The following is a 16,126-nucleotide window of genomic DNA, read 5'->3' as shown; positions in this document are numbered from 1 at the left end:
AAAAACTTTAAAAATCTTTAAAACATTGCAAAAAACAACACCCCTGCTTGGAGGGACCATTGATTTTATTTCTAATACAGCGCTGATATTTCCTCACATAGTCGTACACCATGAAGTCATTCTTTATTACATCATCATTGTACAAAGACAGTACTTGATCAAAAGATAGCCCGCACGCGCGGTGACAGAGGTAATAGATGCAATGTTGTCCGCAGACCGTCGACATGTGGTGCTGCAACTGAACGTCGTGGTACTCAATGTTTTTAGAACGTTTTTCCAGAAACTGTAAGATGCTCGGGGGGTAGTGATCAAAGTCCGGCGGAAAACCATAAGAATCAAAAAAGGTGGCTATGCCACCATTTTCCAGCGTCAAAGCTAACCAGTGCTCCCCCGGCATGTGAGCCGGATGTGTGTTGACGATAAAGTAGGCCGGGGTTCTAAAAGAGGGATTCAGCATGGGCAGTTGATCGGACGCCCACACCCCGCAAAACACATCTCCCAGCAGGCTATGCAGAAGGTTCTCTAGTTGAACGTTGTCCATCTTTTAATAATAGTCCACCAGCACCTGCCTCTTGGCGTTGATCTCCAGAATAGAATCGTAACAGGCGTAGACGATAAGGGTCGCGGTGTGCTGCAGGGGTGTTCTAAATCTCAACTCCAGCCTGAGGTTTCCGTTTGAGACGGTAGACAGTGCGTCGTTGTCATCGCTCGGATTGAGATTAAACACAAACAGAGAGTAGCCGTCATTAAAGTCATCACGGCTGATACTCAGGGGTAAATCTTTGAGATGTCTCCCGGTAGCCAGGAACATGTTGTAGAATTCTCTGACGGACACCCCGTTGTTAAAATCGGGTTGGAAAGCTTTAGCCGGAACTTGCCGGCCGTCCTGACAGAGAGCCAGGTATTCGATGTCATAGTGTCTGAAATTAAAAGGCGACAGGTCTCGTCTTCCTGTGAAAGCCTCGTGGTGTACCATACCCAGAACCACGTACTTTGGTATGCTACCCAGAAACAGATTCTCCTGGTTGCAAACCCTAGAGTTTGCCGGAATAGAGTAAGTTTTCACATTAACGCGTGAAAGGGGGTAGAGAGCGTTGCCCTTCATTAAGGCGGCGGCGTGACCTAACCTGACTGCAGGGGACACGGCTACTTTTTTAACAAATAGGGAAGCCCCCAGTACTTTTAGGCTAAAAGCAGAGTCACGCGTCCCCATGAGGCAGAAAGCATCGTTGGTTCGCGTCAGTTTAATTCTCAAATCGACAGAGTTGAGCAATAGTCTCTCGCAGAAAAAGATGTCCCCGTGGAGAGGACCGAGCAGGTGTACTTCTCTGGAACGGGCTGTGGACGCGGCTCTCCTCGTTAACCCTTTATTTGGACCGTTCACGAGCACGATAGAGTCCACTGACCCGGCGGTATCTTTGTAAAAAAGACCCCCGGTAAACTGACTGGAGAGTGTTTCCGGTGAAAAGTTGAGCAGGGTCTCAATCATGCAGCGATAGGGGTGGGTAGCGCTCGACTGAGAGATGAGTCGATCCCCCAGGGTCACGTCGCATTGACTGAAAATTGTATTTAGAGGATAATTGATAAGACCCACCGCTGCGTCATTAGCTAGGTTCGATCCGTTAGCGTTGGTGATTTTTACACGGAGATGCAACAGAGTGTCGTTCAGATCCAGATACCGGTCCCCGTCTCCGGGGATGAAAAACTCAATGGGTCCCCCGTCGGTGATGGCTGACAGGGGAGAAATTTCCGTGTAGGTTTTTTCATCGATAGACAGCTGCGTCATAGGTGCTGAAAATAAATCCAATTCGGCCAGAGTACACTCTGGAGATTTCTGATGTACTAGAGCCATTTTCTTTTTTCTCAAAGAAAAGATATTCTTAAAAAATATCAGAGCTCCGGACGGACTTCTTCTTCACACGACGGCCTTTTGCAACTGATTTCTTCCTTTTACCGAACGGCTGTTTATTAAAGCTCGAGGGGATGCGTTCTCCGGGGGGTCGTCTTCTCTTCCTACGCGACAACACCATAATGCCCCCGGATCCTTCTTGCTTCATCTCTTGATCATCTTCTTGATCACCGGCGAACCGTTCCATCACGTGTTTGACGGCGTTGGAGGCGATGTTACTCGCAGCGGCTTTAAGATGAGGTTTAGCTATTTCGAAACCTTTCTTGGCCAAAGGGCTGACGAAACGAAATAATTTAGAAAACAAAGATCCTATCCCCCGACCGTACATGACCGGTGCACCGTAAAACCCCGGCAAATTCCCCCCTACTTGACTCTCATAATATTGTACAAATCGGTGAGGATCTTCTCTCAAACCTACCCGAGCCATTTTCTTTTTCTCTATTTTTCTCTTAGCCTTGAACACTTTGTGTGTGGATAGCTGATCAGCCTCCTGAAAATGAATGATGAGGACGCGGGCGATTGGAATATATATAACCCTGGGGTTCAAGTTCTAGGTCTAAAGTGGAGAGTCGCGATAGTCTTGCCGTATGAAAATTTTACCGGTTTGTTTTGATCCGTTTTTATCTCCACCTGAATGTTTTCAATGTGGTTTTTGGACACCGGTAAATAGTAAGCAGGATTGAAATACTGTGTGACGATTTCACCGAACGTTCCTTTTACATCAATCGTTCTCAAAAGTGGCGCATAAACGTCGCCGACCATCTGCGGTGCAACTACGTCGCTGTAACAATACATGTGATAAAACCCAGCTCGTAAATCGCAGGGATAGTACGCATACCTTTGGTCAAACGTAAACCATTCCCCTGATTTCATACCCATCAAATATGCCAGGGGTCCTTCGAAGAGTACGTGGGTTTTACCTCCCGATTGGAAATCAAATCTTTTCAGAAGACTGTCATAGACGAGGTAAATATCAGACTTTATTCTTCTAAATTGTCCGTCCATCTCGAATCTAAAGGCTGAGAAGCCGTTGAAATATGATTGTTTCATCTCTTGACGATGCACCTTGCTCTCCGTGGCCGGTTCTTGAGGGTTTTCCCTCCAGTAAAAGTAGGCATCCTCCTGAGAAAGGTGATAAAAGGTGTGCGGGTATGAAATCTGCGTTAAAGCTACTTCCCAGCTTCCCTCTAAATCGATATGTTGAGGCAAATCCACGCGGTAACTGGAACTCGTGTTTTCTTTAAAAACATCGACGCTGGCGTTGGAGGGTAGGGTAATAAAAAAACCCTCGTCCTTCGGACCGTACATGATGAAATGATATCCGTTGCGATCGCGAGTTGATTTTTATACGTTCTTTAAATCTGCGGCTTTGATCCAGCTGTTGAATTTCTCCGGCCAGTTTTTCCAACTTACAAAGACTTGCTTTTCACCCCTGACGACGCGATGCTTCAGAATCTTTTCTACGTGGAAAAGTCTGTCTTCCCCCATCGTTACCTTTTGTAGCTCTGGCTCATAAAATGACCCTTGGATGGGTTCTCCATCGTAATCTTTTAACTTGTACACTGGAGGGTCGCGAGGGATGCGTTCAGATACCGTAAACACCTCGTTCGTAAAACTCTGTTCATATTTTTTATCAAACACTCCTCTCAGTTTTGAAATTCTAACTAGGTCCCCCTTCTTGAAATTCATCTTGGTTTCAACCTTCCGTCGGTTTTCAGATTTACCGTACAAGTTTTGAAACACTTTAAAAGTGTTCTCCGAGGTTACCTCAGCGGGTTTCATCTTGATACTGCTGTGATAACTGTGATTATAGCTTTTCACCAAGTCTTGTAAGACGTCGGTGTATCGCAGAGTGTTGTTTGCTGTAAAATATCTCCACATTCTACCTTTTAATGTACGATTAAATCTTTCAATCACAGAGGCCTTAAGGTGGCTGGCGGTGGAAAAATGAACGATATTGTGTTTTCTCATCAAAGCTTCAAAACTCTTGTTAAAAAATTCTTTCCCCGCATCAGTTTGTATTTTTTCAGGCGTCTGACTTGACTCAAAAATGGATTCAAACGCCTTTACCACCTCAGCCGCTGATTTTCTCTTCAGAGCCCTGACGTAAGCTTTTTTGGAAAATATGTCTATGACCGTTAATAAATAATTATATCCGTCATTATGCTCCGACAGGGCTTGCATATCGCACAGGTCCGCTTGAAATTGGTTTAAAGGGCGGGGGGCGAAAACCCTGTTTCTTGGAAAATGTATCCTGGCCGGTTTGTGTAGAGTGTAAGCGTCCTGTCCCTGTAGAAATGTTTTAACATTTTCTCGAGGAACCGTCTTTCCCATTTCTTCTTGCACCCCCTTATGGAGCCGCTCTACACCACCGAGGCTACCGGGATGCGCGGGATCATAGTACACTTTTTCCATGAAGCGTGTCTCAGACATGTTGAAAACAGAATGAGAAGGGATGCTCGTTTGAGAGGTATTTATTTTTTTATTAGCTGTTAAGAAATCTTTAGCATACACATTTTGTGAGTAACATGAGTAAATACATTTTGTGAGTAACATGAGCAAATACATTTGTAACATTTGTAATGTGAAAGTACAGATAGTCAAAAACTAGTCTAAGACCAATGCGTTATCATCAATAGAGTTTGAGTTAAGACTTTATGATCTAGACTGAGGCAGATATCATCGTGAAATTTTCCAAGTTCTTCCAAGATGCTTACAGAATGGTTGTTTTGCACAAGTCTGCTGGTCACATCAATGAGCAAAGCATAAAAGGCTATCATATGACATGGTTTTACAACATCGTTGGACAGTTCTTTAAAAATTACTTTAAAACAATCCGACAATCCAGATTTGCTCATAAGCATCGTGTCATTTACCATCTCTTCCCAAAGTGCGGGTCCTGCACACGTTCTGGTTTTTTCCAGCAAGATGTTTTTGTTTGAAGCCGTTTTGTTCTCAATAGCCTGGTACAAGATGTTTATTATCTGACCCTTGATCAATTGGATCTTGACACCTTCTACATCGTTTACAACTTTTCCCCAGAAGCTCCCCATTTTATATCTGAAAATGGTGTTTTCAGATATAAGTGTTTTCAGTCCAGTACTGAGTCACCGTGTCCAGATGTTCCTGTTTAATCTCGCTGTCGTTGTCGGCGATACTCTCGTACATTTGTTGGATGGGAGTGTAGATTAATTCGCTGGATTTCAGCTCGAGCAAAAGGCTCTCTGCGGCGATCTTGACTTTCACGTAGTCAGCGTTGACACCGCACGCTTTCAGGAAATTTTGAATAGCAGGAATGAACTTGGGTGTGTAGAGTCTTTTCATCAACATGTAAAAGTTGTTGCGGTAGAAACCCGGTTCGATCACATCCAAACACTGGTGTTGGCGCTGGCTGGGGTGGTCGATCCGACATCCGTTGCAAACCTCACCCTTGTACAGGTCCAGGACGACGCTAAGTAGATGAAGAACGCCTTTTTTTACCAGACCAAAGAATTCAGATGCCCAGCCGTCAAGCTGGTCAGCACCGTTACATACAGCCCCGGGGAGATCCGATGCGTCGTCGGGCAAAGGCGGATCAGGGGTTGTTGAGCGTGAAAGACTCTCCACACCGCTCACAGAGATTGGAGAACCTGGACATGAAGAAGCCGGAGACGGCGCAGGATCTCTGCCTTGGAGAAGAGACTCGGACAGCTCTGGAAGTGATGCCGAGTCTCTGACGGGTGGTGTCAGTGAGGGTGAGTGAGGACTGGACACCCCAGGATCCGATGCCGAGCGTCCGAGGGGTGGGGTTGGTGGAGGGCTTAGCCAAGGAGTGAGAGACTCGTTAGAATCCGTGGGATCCGAGCGTTGGATGAGTGAGTCAAAGTCCAGCCTGCGAGGCCGAAGCCGACGTTGACGGCATTCCGCTTGTGTCTCATCCTCATCCCACAGATAGGAATTGCTCGGATTGTCAGATCCGCTCTTGACGCTTCTGTTGGTAGACATGCTCTCCTTAGTGTTTCACTCCGGTAGTGGGTAACGTATGGTTCAGACGAACGTCTTTTATACATTTGAGATATGGGTGTGGGGTTACACGAGGGAGGACTCTTTTTTTCGTCACCACAGTGTTGTTCCAAAGACGACAATGGTGAAAAAATTTTGTGATTTTATCATCCATTTCATGCATCTTTTCGATCCATGCTGCAAGAGGTAGAGTCAACACGTTGCTGAAAACCCCACAGTCTGAGTTAAAAAGATCCAAGACAAAATACTGTCTCGGTTTCCCTGACATCTCTTCCATCTGCATCTTGTAGCTAGCACGATAGAACCATCTTCCCGTACCCGAGGTTTTCGTCAACCAAATGCTCACAAATGTTTGTTCTGTGGAAGGTTTCTGTTCTGTGTTGTTTCTTTCTTCACAGCCTTCTTCAGTCACACACACCATTCCCGGTTTGATCAGTTTCAACACACCCCAGTCATTGGAAGACATCGTAGCCGACAACATAGGCCCCTCAGTGGAAGATTCTTCCCGCTGATAGAGAATCAACTCCCCCGTCTTGTAACGGAACACATACCCAAAACTCCCTGTTTGACTATAAGGCTCCAAAGACCATTCTTGCTGCAAAGGCTCAGAAGGTGACGCCTGAGAACGCTGTACAAACACCGTGGATTTTTCAACTACTTTTCCACACAATTCTCTTATAACGGTCACAGCCGTCTCACCAATCACGGATGTAGAACTACTCATGTTGCCCACAGATGGATATGCCAGGACTATGGCAAAACTGATTTGTAACTGTTTTGTAACTCCCGCCATTCCTTATTAAAAACAGGTGGGCAAGGGAGAATGGCGAGTGGCGGGAGGCGGGAGGGAGAAAGGGAGGTGGAGGGGGGGGGGGGGGGGGGGGGGAACAGATGTGGGCGGGTTCAGGGAAAGGTCAACCTGTCACTTTGACAAGAAGTGGTCCATTTCTTCTCTAGTACCCTTTCCCATTGGAGGCCTTATGAGGGGCAAATTAAGACAAAACAGATTCTGGGATGTTGAGGACACTTAAGCTCCTCCACCATGATTCGTTGGTAGTTGGAGGACAAGACAATCAAGTGTGTGTTGGTTATTTCCTCCTTTATTGTACCAAGGATCCTGATCATCCTGAACAATGTAGAATGTACACAATAAATCAAATATCTATAAATCAACCACAGAAGAGCCTTTTTCTATTTTGTGAGTTTTCTGAAACTACAGGATATCTAAAATTGTTGAAAATGGTCATTTTTCTATTCTACTGCTTTACACTGAAGTAAACACATTCAGTCCAGGTATGTTCTCTGTTCATCTTCTTCTTCCACAAAACAGAACCATCTGAATCTGGACAATCCTGTAAATGACAACAATGAACTCAGTGCCTTTTGAATATTTAATGAACGACTTTATTCTGACTAATAGAAAATACCTTTGGTTTGGACAGAGGTGAGAGTCTTACATGCGATTCTGAAAAATAAAATGGAATGTTAGAAATGTAAAATTACCCTCTAAAATAAGCCCAGAAGTGTAATTAATCATACCTTTATAATTGCAGCTGTGACTGTAACATTCATTTATTTATTATTTTTAAGAATATTTAAAATATATTACATCAGTTACCCAGAGAGTGTTGGCTGTTTCTCTTTTTCGTCATATAAACTGAAATGGTTAATAAAATAACCACGATGATGGTAAATATCCAGGTCGCACTGAGAAATACACCAAAACCAGATAGTTTCCTTTATCTGTAACGAGAGGCATCAGAAATTGTGATATCGGCGATACTGTTTCAGATAATTATTTAGGTCATTACACATATTTGTCTTCTCACTTTATATCACGGCAGTTATGATGTCATTATTTTCTAATTCAGCTAAACTACAGGCATTACCATTCACACATTATTTTATAAAATAACAGTATTTAAAGAGAATCTATACTGACATAACAAAAATATGAGTTAAAGTGATACTTTGACCACAAATGTTTTTAATGTGCTGCTGTGGTGTAAAATTCAAACAGCATAAATTTTATTACTGTATGAATTTAGAACTTAAGGTTCATGTTGCTATAAATTGCTCTATGTGTTTAAACATAGAGCAATTAAGAAATTAAGTTACATTTTGGATTTTTTTTTTAACACTGAGGTCATGTTGGCTTTAGCATTTTTACAGGCGTATGGAAACAATCTGCACATAAAATAGCACTTAACAGCTTTTGAATAAAATAATTTCAAACTCACTCACCCTCAAACACCAGCTTGGTTCCATTTCCAAACAGCATGTGTCCACATGCTGCAACAGCACAATAGTAGGTCCCAGTCTGAGCAGTGTTCAGGTTCTTCATGGAGAAGCCTTAGAAACAGGTGTTGGTTTTCCTCTCACACTGCTTATTCCTGCCTGTATGGCTGTACATGAGTCCCAGTTGAAATTTTTAATTAAAGGTAATTTTAATTACCCCTCCAGGTAATCTCAAAGCGTCACGTAGCTCCCTGTAAGCTGATTCATCGTTATCCTTGATGAGGCCAATCACCGTGGTGATTGATGATGGTGTTGGAACCATGTATAGCTCTGCAGTCGTGGGTGAAAAGGGAGTAGAGGAATGGGCTCATCACACAGCCTTGTGGTACTCCAGTGTTTACAGTGAGGGTAGGGGAGCAGTGATGATCTAACCGCACATGTTGTGGTCTATTGGTCAGAAAGTCCAATAACCAGTTGCAGATGGAGGTGCTGATGTACAGATCCCTTAGTTTGGTTATCAGCTTGGAGGGGATGACAGTGTTAAATGCTGAACTGAAGTCTATGAACAGCATTCAGGCGTATGTGTCTTTATTGTCCAGCTGTGAGAGTGCAGTGCTGTGGAGACTGCATCTTCTGTGCTCCTGTTCTTACGATAGGCGTACTGATGGGGGTCCAGGGTTGGGGGGAGACAGGATTTGAGTTGTGCCAAGACCAGCTGCTCTAAGCACTTTGTTATGATGGAGTGCTACTGGACGATAATCATTGAGACAAGCTGGGGTGGAATGTTTTGGTACTGGCACGATGGAGGTGGATTTGAAGCAGGTCGGCACAACTGCATGAGCCAGGGATAAATTGAATAAGTCCGTCAGGTAACTCCGCAGCACAAGTTCTGAGCACGCGTCCAGGGATGCCATCGGGGCCCGCAGCTTTGCGTGGATTGATCCTGCTCAGTTCCGCTCTGACATCAGTGGTAGAGAAAGTTAAGGGTTGGTGGCCAGCAGTCAGCTCTAGTGATGGGACGAGCGACACTGGTGCGTCAGCACTGTGCCGAGAGCTCAAGAGTGAAACCCCGTATCGGTGCGTGTATTGCTTTAAGGAAGAATCACGTGACCGATACAGGAATTGTATCGTTTGGATGTGCCGCGTCAAAGTGTGTTCATAAGGAAACAAACGGTATCGACATGTCGTGGGTTTGTTGGATGGAGTTTTGCAGTTGCGCAATTATGGATCGTTCTAAGATGTTTTCCCCAGTGTGGAATAATTTTGATCTTGTGACTCCAAACAAGGGAAATCTTTTTCTCCTTTGAGCATTGTTTACTGTTATATACAATTTTTAACGGTGGCGCATTGCACTCACTTTATCAAGTGAATGACCTGTGATACATATGATAGTCAGTTAAAGAGCCTTACAGTTGCTTTATTCATTTTATCTCATAATAACGACATCCTGATTTCGAAATCATGAGATAGGGTGTCTATTTTTTTAACAAGTGAATGCAATGCGCCACCTTAGTTTTTACTCTGTTCTGGTAAGAGGTTTGAATTGTTTTCAGATAAATTCACTTTTTATTTTATTGTAGGTGCCTTACATCAATAAGAGCACTTCATCAATGCTGAGGCATTATAGAACTCGGCATGGCAATGAAGAATTGGCAGATACTCGTGAGAGCACCAGAAAACATATCCACATCTGCATCAACTTGCACTTAAAACTCTCTGCTTACCATCGTCATCTGTACCGTGTGAAAGAGTATTTTCTAAGGCTGGGGAGCTGGTGTTTAAGAGGAGAAATCGCCTTGGAGCAAAGACACTCCAAAAACCTTTGTTCCTCAATAAAAATTCATAACTTTTTTGTCTTTTATTTCATATGATTTAACAGTTAACAAATGTGTATACATAAGTAAAAAAATTGTAACTCTGAATTGTAACTCAAATTTGCTATATTTTACAGACCAACTCAGTTTAGCAAACAAGGAATTCCTTTACCTGCAATCATTTTATAACTACTGCAGGGGTCACTATCGGGTGACCAACACAGTATCAATACAGTGCCGACACAGTTTGTGTAGTGTGTCAATACACTCCTTGAGGTATCATCGTCCCATCACTAGTCAGCTCTACCTTGCTCGATTGTTCTTGGTTGTCCTTCTCAAACCGAGCATAGAAGTTGTTTAGCTCATTGAAGAAGGAGATGTCGGTTGAGGGGGGAGAGGGATTGATGGGCTTGTAGTTGCTGATGACCTGAATGCCCTGCCACATAGATCGGGGGTTGGAGTTGGAGAAGTGCCCTTCTACCTTCAGCTTGTAGTCGTGTTTGGCTTTCTTAATACCCCGCTTCAGGTTAGCTCTGGCTGTGCTGTAGGTTTGTGCATCCCCCGATCGGAAGGTGATGTTACGGGCCTTCAGCAGGAGACGGACATCCCTATTCATCCAGGGCTTCTGATTATCCAGGGCTTCCTCGCTTCCTCGCCAACGTACGGTCTTTGGTAAACAAAATGGATGAATTACGTCTCCGACTCAACCACAGTAAGAGACTCTCGGACTGCAATGCCATGATTCTCACGGAAACTTGGCTAAACAGTGGCATACCGGACACAGCCATCGGGCTAACCGGGCGCTCCACACATCGGGCAGACAGAACAGCTGACGACTCCGGTAAGACCAGAGGTGGGGGGCTATGCATCTACATCAACAAGACCTGGTGCACCGACTCCGGTAAGACCAGAGGTGGGGGGCTATGCATCTACATCAACAAGACCTGGTGCACCGACTCCGCTACTCTGAGTACTCTATGTTTACGCCCCAGGGCAGCTGTGGCTCACACACACACACCGACATTGACAATTTCACCTCCACTGTTCTGGACCACATCACCACCACCATCGACAGCATAACCACCACGAAGCGGATCACCACATACCCCAATCAGAAGCCATGGATGAACAAGGAGGTGCGGCTCCTGCTGAAGGCGCGCAACACTGCCTTCAGATCAGGAGAAGCCCAGGCCTACAGCACAGCCAGGGCTAACCTGAGGAGGGGCATCAAAAAGGCCAAGCACACCTACAAACGCAAGATTGAGGGTCACTTTTCCAGCTCTGACCCCAGGCGTATGTGGCAAGGCATCCAGGCCATCACCGACTACAAACCCAACAACTCCAGCCCCACAGTCATGGACACCACCTTCCTGAACGAGCTTAATACCTTCTATGCTCGCTTCGAAAAGGAGGACAAGGACACTGCCACTAGGACCCCTCTCCCAGCAGACCACCAACCCATCACACTATCATCTACCGCCGTCTACACAGCCCTCAGCCAGATCAATCCACGCAAGGCTGCTGGTCCTGATGGCATCCCTGGACGTGTGCTCAGGGCATGCGCAGAACAGCTCGCCGGGATTTTTACGGACATCTTCAATCTGTCCCTCGCCCACGCAGTGGTCCCGTCTTGCTTCAAGGCCACAACTATCGTCCCAGTTCCGAAGCATTCCAGACCAACCTGCCTCAATGACTACCGCCCGGTAGCACTCACCCCCATCATTATGAAGTGCTTCGAGCGACTGGTCCTGGCTCACCTGAAGGACTGCCTCCCAACCACACTCGATCCACACCAGTTTGCCTACCGCAGCAACAGGAGCATAGATGATGCAGTCTCCATAGCACTGCACTCTGTGCTCACACACCTGGACAACACGAACACTTATGCACGATTGCTGTTTGCTGACTTCAGCTCAGCTTTCAACACCGTCGTCCCCTCCAAGCTGATCACCAAACTTGGAGACCTGGGCATCAACCCCTCCCTCTGCTACTGGACTCTGGACTTCCTGACCGACAGACCACAGCGTGTTAGGTCAGGTCACAGCTGCTCCACCACCATCACACTCAGCACCGGTGTGCCACAAGGCTGTGTGCTGAGCCCGTTCCTCTACTCTCTATTCACCCACGACTGCAGACCTGTACATGGATCCAACTCCATCATCAAGTTTGCAGACGACACAACGGTGATCGGTCTCATCAGCAACAACGACGAGACAGCCTACAGAGAGGAGGTAGAGCGCCTGACCACATGGTGCGCTAACAATAACTTGGTCCTCAACACCAGCAAGACCAAGGAGCTCATCGTGGACTTCAGGAAAGCAAGAGGAGGCACACAGGACCCCATCCACATCAACGGGATGGCCGTCGAGCGTGTCTCCAGCTTCAAGTTCCTGGGGACCCACATCTCAGAGGACCTGTCCTGGACCACAAACACCTCCAGCATCATCAAGAAGGCTCACCAGCGCCTCTTCTTCCTGAGGACACTGAGGAAGAACCAGCTATCCTCGGCTGTCCTGGTGAACTTCTATCGCTGTGCGATAGAAAGCATCCTGACCAACTGCGTGTCAGTCTGGTATGGAAGCTGCACTATCGCTGAGCACAAGGCCTTGCAGAGGGTGGTGAAAACTGCCCAACGCATCACAAGGACTACACTCCCTGCCATCGGAGATGTCCAGAGGAAGCGCTGCCTGCATCGAGCACGCAGCATACTCAAGGACTCCTCCCACCCCGCCCACAGACTATTTTCCCTCCTGCCCTCCGGGAGGCGCTACAGAACCCTCAGGACTCGGACCAGTAGACTGAGGAACAGCTTCTTCCCCAGAGCGGTGTCCCTGTTGAACTCCTGCTGACCCTTACACACTCCACACCTCACTACACTACAGCAGTTTACACAACAACTCACTAGCTTAGTAACCAATGTAGCTACTGTTTAAACCTGTCCTGCACACTCATGCACTTTATCATCTGTATCTGTATACACGTAATTTATAATTTGCACATCTCCTCTATCTTATGTAAATAGCTAAATAGCTCCTGCACTTATAGTCCAAGGCATTTAATGTAAACACCATCTGTAAAATATGTTTATAGCACAACCCGGTAAACAATTGTAAAATAACCGCCATACTGTATTTATTAAGTTATTATCCTCACTTGCTGCTTCTTTTGCACTTCTGGTTAGATGCTAAACTGCATTTTGTTGCTCTGTACCTGTACATGTGCAATAACAATAAAGTTGAATCTAATCTAATCTAATCTAGGGTACATGGTGATCTGTTTCTGGGTGGTGACACTGTCTATAGAGGTGGAGATGTAGTCCAGTACAGATGAGGAATAGCGTTCAATGTCTATGTAGGTCCCAGTCTGAGAAGTGTTCAGGATCTTCATGGAGAAGCTGTAGAAACAGGTGTTGGTTTTCCTCTCACACTGCTTATTCCTGCCTGTATGGCTGTACATGAGTCCCAGCTGAGATTGTCCAGAGTTTCTGAACCAGTAAACAGTGTGATCCCCATCACAAGTCCACCCAGTATGTACTGTACAATTCAGCGTCACAGAACCTTCTGCTTGGATAGAATGTGATGCTGAGTGATCTATGGTCAACCCTGAACCCTCTACAATGACATAACTTTCTAGAAAGTCAAATACTGTTAAATACTGATTTACACAGTAATAGGTGGCTGAGTCTGATAACTCCAAATCTGATATTGTCAGATAAGCTCCTTTGTTACCAGGATGTATTTGGAAACGTGGATTGGTTTTGAAGTCATTAACAAATGTCCAATGTTTACTTGATATCCAGTACGTACAGATCAGCCTCGGCCTCTCTCCCAGAATTTGTTTAAACAAAGAGATCTTGGTAGAAACATCATCTCTGTGAAGACACGGCAAAGTCAGGCTCTCTCCAGCTGTGACCAAGATAAAATTGGTCTTCCAATTCAAAGATGGAGAAAATTCCCTTGTAGCTGTTTAAGAGAAAATTAAACAGCAAGCACAAAAGGAGGAAGATTAATATTATTAAGAAATTAATAAGAAATTAATTGTGCAATTAATAATATATACATATATTCACCTCACCAATTTTCTCTAAGCACATCAGACAGAAAACAAACTTTGCAGATGCCATCTTGCTCCAAGTGTTGGGCAGAGTGAAGAGAAGACTCGTTCTTTGTACACTGATAAATGCAGAGTTTGTGTCTGTGTCTGATTGGGCAGCCAGAGATGACTTGAGGGTGTGACATACAGGAAACACAATCACATGTAATCTGGCTGATAAAGATGAAAGATTTGCCTGAGAGAACTAATATGTTTAGCGATCTATTTTCTGTCATTTCTCCCTTAATTGGTGCGAGTGCTGGCGCATAGGCTTGCTACATTTGGGCAGGAAGTGCACGCTGGACTAGTTCATGGCAAGACAAAGATCCAGTTGTTCAAGTAAATGCTCAGTAATTAGTTTCATGAAACACTTGTTTGACCACGTTCCTTTAGGCATTTATAATTGCTTGTGTCATGGGGGGAGGGCTGTTGTGTTTTTACTTCAAATTAATGAAGAAAGCCTTGATATATACATCCTTCTCCATGCTGTGCCTTTGTTTTTTGTATCTCGAATTCCCGCTTCTGCAGACACTTCTACTTCCTGTTCAAAGCACATGTCATTTACTTTTCAACCTTTTTTCACACTAAATTACGATGTGATTCGTGTGTGACTTTATATCAACAGCATGGTATACCCACAGTGATTACATTGGTCCTGACGTGATGGTATCATAGAGGTACCTGTTTGCAATAGTATAGTTATGGTTGACTTCATGTGAAATTAACATCACCCCAAACTCAGACTGGTGTCACTACACGAATAAAAAAGTCTTTAATCTATGAAACATATTTTTACAAAGATCAATCAATAACATCACATTCCCGTATGTCAATATTTGAGGTGTGCCTTAAATTGTTTTATGTTGTGCAACATCCTATGCCGTAGTCTGATGATGTGGCTGTATAGATTATACTGATGAGGTAGCCAATGGATACAAGATATTTCTCAGTGTTAGACTTCTGTGGTCTTGCAAGTTAAGCCCTTGGGCTTCTGAGCATGGCCGAGTGGCCAGTTTGAATTAATTTTCAGCTAAATATCAAGCCTAACTTTTGCTTGTTTTGAATGTTGTAAACTGGGGGTCTACTCGGAACAGACTAAAACACATGGCCACTGGATCAATTCGATTTAAATGGCAAATTGATCATGTGGTGCAATGGAAGGTACAGACAATGATTGTTCAAGTATGTGGAGAGTATGTGCAAGTATACAAATGTTTGTTGTTGTGTGAGGTTGTGTGCATGGGGGGGATGCAGGTATATGTATGTTAGTGTGTAAAGACATTGTGGAAGACATGCATCATCCCAGTTCTTAAGAAGAATCCTCCCAGGGAGCTGAATGTCTTCTGACCAGTGAAACTCACCTCACACCGCAGCACGGGACAAACTTTGCATGATAGTAGTGGACTTGGATTCCTGATTCTCCAGCTACCGTATCTCACTGACAGGCCATGGTATACAGACACTGTGATTAGCAGCACAAGAGCACCCCAGGGCACAGTGCTGGGCCCTCTACTATTAACCCTGTACACATTAGACTTTTACTACAACTTTGAGCTGTGCCAAATTTAGAAGTTTGTCGATGACACAGCCATTGTGGGATGCATCAGGGACAACAAAGAGATGGAGTAACAACAATCAGATGGAGCATAGGAGCCTGTTCATGGAATGCCTGGAGCCACATGAACCATATACACCTCAACGCCTCAAAGACAAAGTAACTAGTCACTGACTTTGGGATGTCTAGACCAAAACTATGACCAGCTCTTAGAGAAAGAGTTGAGGTGGAGGCTGTGGAGTTCTACAAGTACCATATTTTCATGACTATAAGGCGCACCTAAAACACTGAGATTTTCTCAAAAATTGACGGTGCGCCTTATAATATGGTGCGCCTTGTGTGTGGACTGAGTTCCAAAATCTGCTGTGCGCCTTTGGTGGGTGCACTACGGTAAACGCTCCGACAATCGATTAGCGACACACCTACGCGTAAGGATCCCCTAAAATGGCGCCGGTCAAGCGAGACACGTATGAATGAGGCTTACTTTAAACTGCAGGACATTAAATATGAAAATAT

General features: G+C 44.9%; 1 pseudogene; it reads right to left on the bottom strand.

The window, feature by feature from the left end:
* Positions 1-7,167: 7,167 nt before the first annotated feature.
* On the bottom strand, positions 7,168-14,183 carry LOC115250614 (uncharacterized; annotated as a pseudogene).
* Between the last annotated feature and the right edge of the window lie 1,943 nt (positions 14,184-16,126).

This window comes from Takifugu rubripes, chromosome 8 (genome assembly GCF_901000725.2).
Source record: "Takifugu rubripes chromosome 8, fTakRub1.2, whole genome shotgun sequence".
Taxonomy (NCBI): domain Eukaryota; kingdom Metazoa; phylum Chordata; class Actinopteri; order Tetraodontiformes; family Tetraodontidae; genus Takifugu; species Takifugu rubripes.
The sequence above is the reverse complement of the archived record's forward strand: the minus strand, read 5'-3'. Positions and strand labels throughout refer to the sequence as shown.